A 5,768-nucleotide genomic window follows, 5' to 3' on the forward strand; every position below is an offset into this window, starting at 1 on the left:
ACATTATCAGCTGTTACTATTTTAGCATGGTTGTTGTAAAATATTTGACTGATAGCAATTCATGAAGTGCAGAGAAAATCTGTATCCTAAAATAATGTATGGTAGGTTGGCAAAAGAGAATAAAAAGGAGGAAAAATAATGTGGAAAGTGATTGCAATATCACTGAAGCACATATTTTTGTTTGGACTATGACATCATAATGTGTCTAATCATAGGTTCTTTAAATCCTTAACGTATCTTGCATCTAGTTCCTGCATCATAAAATAAAAAATTATTTTGAACCTTGACCTTATCATTATATATTTTTTAAAAATTATTTTTATTGATTTCAGAGAGGAAGGGAGAGGGAGAGGGAGAGATAGAAACATCTATGAGAGATGCATACCCCTACTGGGGAAAGAGCCGGCAATCCGGGCATGTGCACATGTGCACTGACTGGGAACTTGAACCTTGACCTCCTGGTTCATAGGTCAATGCTCAATCACTGAGCCACACTTGCTGGGCTCATTATACATTTTTAAAATTAAACTTCAGATAGGAATCCTCTTATTGCAAATGATCAATAAAACCACTTAAACCTAAACTTTGAAAGTGAAAAAGTAGTTTGGTAGTTTGAAATTGCAAGTGGTCAGTATTCTTCCTGTCACAGAAAATTGCATGTCCATGTATACAGATAAAATATCAACTTAGATTTACTAAGAAAACACTTTCTTTGGGTGCTTAAATTTGGTGTGTTTTTTTAAATCAATTTGGAATGAGCATAGGCATAGATAATTTTGATATTAAAAAATGTAATCTAATTTCTTCATCAGTGTCATTATGACCATCATTTTTAATATTTAACTGCCTATAATTACTGAAATATAGTCTCTGGAGGGCAGAATTGAACATTTCCTGTTAAAAACCTTGACACAATTTTGAATCATTGCTTAATAGTTTTGTTTGCTCTACCAAACTAGCGAAATTGCATCTTTTACTTTAAAGCCTTCAATTTTCTCTCCACCTAATTCAAAGATATGAAGAACACTTATTCCTATCCTTTCAGCTCTGTCTTTGTTTCTTGTAGTGCTACCACAAACACAATGAGCATTGGAACAAATAATTGCGTGCTGTTGACTTACAAGCATATCTTTCTGAAAACCTTAGAAAAAATATTCTCCCTTTTGGCCTGTTCAGTTTGGTTGGGACTGGCTGGGGTGGTCATTTATTACTCATTGTCACTATTAGACTTTGCAAGTGGCATAACTCTATTCACATGTCACTATTAATGTGGCTTACAAATGGAGAGATGGGTCATTACCCTAGTTTGGAGGTATATCACCTTTTGTCCCACTAATTTAACCACGAACAAACCCAGTTTTCATTGCTTTGTACTTTAGCTGTTATGCCTCTGGTCAGACAGATACAAAATTGCCAAAGAAGCCTTTGCCGTCTTTGTTTCTCATACTTTTAAAGCTCATTTGACTCATCAACTCATTGACTCTTCTATTATGATAAGACAAAAAACATTATATTCTTTTTTATGCTTTATTTAGTATCAAAGAAAGTAATCTGAGATATGACTTATCAACTGAAACCGCTTCAGAGCCAATTTAGGGCTTATGTTCACAAGTGTTTTGCTCAATCAACTCAATTCTCTGGCACACAAAGTGATTGGATGCCTATCGGATGTTTGACACAGCCATAGGTCCTTCTGGTATTACAGGCCTTCGATTACAACCTCTTCCTGTGAGCCTCATCTGACTTCTGTGGCTGTGATGCTCCCAAACTAGAATAGCTGTATGGTTCTGGCATGTGTCTTGACTTCTTAGGGCTGCAAAATCTCTATGAGCAGAGCAGCCTTCATGAGCTCTTCAGCCACAAAGGGCCCTGTGTTCAGATAGAATCCATACTTGGGGTTTCATACTCTGTTGTCACAGTGTTGAAAGCCTTAATAATTTTATCTATGAATTTGGGTTTTTAAGTGACATCCAGTATGATTATAGAACATGCACTGCAGTTTCCAAGTAATACCACTTCCCAGTGAGTTCTTAGATGCCTGCTCTCCACTCCCTGGTATCCCAGCCTGTCTGGTCTTTCCCTCCCCACCTCTATCCACTGACATGTTTAGGGAGAGATCTGCATTCTGCTAGCACACTCCATCTCCAATGACATGGGTGCAGGCCCAGGTGAGGTTGCAGAGAGGGTTAGAATGCCCATCCTACAGAATTTGGGGATAGGACAAGGTGGCAGGCATTCCTACCTTATGCTGGCAGCAACATGGCACATGTGGCGGGAGACTTAGTGGGGACTTGTCACCCACCCCTGTGCAAAGCATATCCCAGCACAGAGGTTGCAAACCCTTAGGAGTCACCTGTCTGCATGGGAGGGAGTAGAGTACTAGTGTAAGAGGAAATAGAGTTCCCTGACCCAAGCCAGGTCCCCCATCATTTATTTTGCAGTGGTCCTGGAAATTATGTAGCCAGCCCTATCTGAGACTTATGTTGCTTGATTTTTATAATGCTGCTTGAGCAATTTTTTTTAAAAAAACACACATACTCTTGAAACAATGATGCCAAAAGTAAGATTTAAAACAGTGGCGAAGGTGCTGGTGATGGACTTGTGGCAGGGTTTGGATGAAGGGACAATAAATTCTTCAAGGAGTGAGAGCTCTCCTCCTGTCCCTTAAATGGGAGAGTTCCAAAAAGATTTTAAGATAGATTAATATTCATATGTTTGAATGTAATTTAACTGCCCAGTACTTAAAATTTAGAATGTATATACATTTGCCCTATTTTAATTGAAATCATTCATTAATGAGGAAGATGTTATGAAAGTTGAAAAAGCTAAAAAAATAATATATTTCCTCATTATGTAGCTTTATCAAAGCAAGAATAACACTATTTTTCTTTTGAAATATGCCAAGCAGCTAAAGCCTTTTGTTTTCCTTTCTTCCAGTATTTCTTCCATCTTTCTTTTTATCTCTTTTATCCACCCATCCACCCATCTTTCCATCCATCTACCTACCTACCTATTGATCCATCAAGCTATTTATCCACCTACCTAATTTAGTCAGATCTAATTAAAAGCCCTATTTGCTTTTTCTTTCTCCACAGATTTTATGACTAATCCTCAGGTTTCATTGCCAGTATTTTAGAATCTGCTTACTGTTTGAGAGAAAAAAGAGCCCTTTACAAAAGTTTTGTTTACCAAGAAATAGCCTGATGTTTGAATTCCCTTACAACTCCGCTCTCTGGTGTCTCCAGAACCATCTGCATGGCTGTGGTGAGAAGACTAGCTGGTAGCCACATTGTGATCCCCAGCTCTAGCTTAGGAAAACATCTTAAGAATGGTAGGGGGAAAAATCTCTTTCTTTTTGATTTTTTAAAAAGTAGATTTGAGAAGACTTTTCAGAGGGCAATGTATTTTATCTTATTTTTTGTCTTTATCAGTGCTCTAACACTGAATTGTTTGTTTGAAATTTTACTTTTAAGAATGCAAACATATGAGGGAATGTCAAAACAAAATTTGACATATAATCAAGAAGTATGGGCTGCTTATTTCTTCTCTTCTTAGTTGAAAATATCTCTAAATAGCCCAGCCAGCATGGCTCAGTGGTTGAGTGTTGACCTATGAACCTGGAGGTCACAGTTCTATTCCAGTCAGGGCACATGCCTGGGTTGCAGGCTCCATCCCCATTGTGGGGCATGCAGGAGGCAGCCTACCAATGATTCTCTTCCATCTTTGATGTTTCTATCTCTCTCTCTCTCTCTCCCTTCCTCTCTGAAATCAATAAAAGTATATTTAAAATATCTCTAAATAAATCTATAATAATAAAAACATTATATGCTAATTAGATCAGACAGCCAAACGACCTTCTGGACATCCTTCCAGACATCCATCCGGACAAAGTCAGGGCTGCAAGGGTTGAGCCCTTGCATGAATTTTGTGCATCGGGCCTCTCGTTGTATTATAAGTCCAGGGACATGACAGCAGTTTTAAATATCTATTTTAGGGGTAAGTGGACAGAAGTATTTCCTATATTTCTATTGCCTTATCCTGCAATTTGGAAATTTCCAAATACATTTTTCAGTAGAACACCAACTAACTCCAAATCAGAAAAATCTCCTTATTCAACACCCCATGCCCTCCACCCTGCAGAACACCATATGCATTAGTTTTGATATTATCAACTATTATAACAAATAAGACCCTCAAGTCAGGGGACTTACAGGTATGGTTTGGAAATGAAACCCTTCCTTGGACTTCCAGTTTCCAGCAACAGTTTTACCAAATGGATGGAAACATAAAGAGTTGGTGGACAGTTGTCTTAGCTGCACCAGAATGAACACAAATATTCTCTCCCTTGTTGTTGAGATGGTTCTGTTTTGTCAGGACATATAATATCTCTATCTTCCTCTTTTCCATTGTGTCCATCTTTTTGGGGGTCACAAATCATAATATTACATACTGTTAACGTGTAACAAGTTTATTAGTCAGTTATACCTCAATACAGCTGGGAAAAAAGTTTTTCAGTTGAACTATCCACATTTTAGCTGCTTGATACCTGCACATGACTGGTTGTTACCGAAGATGACTACAGACACAGACCATTTCCATCATTGCTGCTAGAGAAAATTGGATGAATAGCAGCTGTGATCTATACACTGAATAATTTTTGTTTCATCAACATTTTATTAACTCTCCAATCAAACTTAATTTCTTATTTTCTTGTGTTCTTCAAGGAGGAGCATAATAAAATCCAATTGATGTTTACTTTTAATTAATGTTTGGTTTATTTAATATGTAGTGTTCTCATTTAGAGTTTTTAGTAAATTTCTACCATCTGTAAGTAAAAAAATTCTGTCCATCAGGGATTACTTTAAAAAAAGGGGCCAGCCGAAACCGGTTTGGCTCAGTGGATAGAGCGTCGGCCTGTGGACTGAAAGGTCCCAGGTTCGATTCTGGTCAAGGGCATGTACGTGGGTTGCGGGCACATCCCCAGTAGGAGATGTGCAGGAGGCAGCTGATCGATGTTTCTAACTCTCTATCTCTCTCCCTTCCTCTCTGTAAAAAATCAATAAAATATATTTTTTTAAAAAAAGGGTCCAAAGCGATCAGTCAGTAAGAAATGTTACCTTTATTGACCTTTTGCTCCTTATATACCTGAAAGATGGTTGCCAATTTCATCAATTTATAGGCATTTTGCACTTGAGCATTATCATAATCCTTACCATTTGTTTTAAGAAATGAGAAAAAAAAGTAAGTGATAAAAATTCTTAGTTTTTTTTTTTGGCTTCACAAATCTAGTTTTAATTTGGCAAAATCATATTTCCAAAGTCTTTCAATAACAGAAACATAAATTCAGTACTTTTTCCCAACTACTAGTCTTTATCAACAATATCCAACAGCCTCATCCTTACTCCCTAAACCTGTGAATAAATCATTAAGATTTGTTGTCTGTCACTGCATTGTGCAAAAATGACAGGGTGGATTTTACCAAATTTGGAACAGCTGGAACTGAAGTACAACAAGAGGCCCACATGAATGCTAATTTTGGAGAGATATGCAATATGAATTTGGATGCTTTGAACAGAACAAACGAATAGTTTTCAAATTTGAAATTCAAATCAAAAGTCACAGTGCAGATGGTTGAAATTACAAAAGTGAGATTGGCAATTGGACTGCCTCTCACCTGGGCAGCTCTCTATAGTGTGAAATAGAGTGAGTAATACTAGAGATTTGGTTATTTAATTATGTTCAGAGATTTCCCAAGCAACTTTTAAAAA

General features: G+C 37.2%; 1 protein-coding gene across 1 annotated transcript in view; it reads left to right on the top strand.

Moving 5' to 3' along the window:
• The window catches only part of LRP1B (low density lipoprotein receptor-related protein 1B), a 1,756,854-nt gene that overhangs the window by 278,926 nt on the left and 1,472,160 nt on the right, over positions 1–5,768 (top strand). The window lies entirely within an intron of this gene.

This window comes from Myotis brandtii, unplaced genomic scaffold (genome assembly GCF_000412655.1).
Source record: "Myotis brandtii unplaced genomic scaffold, ASM41265v1 scaffold493, whole genome shotgun sequence".
In the NCBI taxonomy this organism is placed as follows: Eukaryota; Metazoa; Chordata; class Mammalia; order Chiroptera; family Vespertilionidae; genus Myotis; species Myotis brandtii.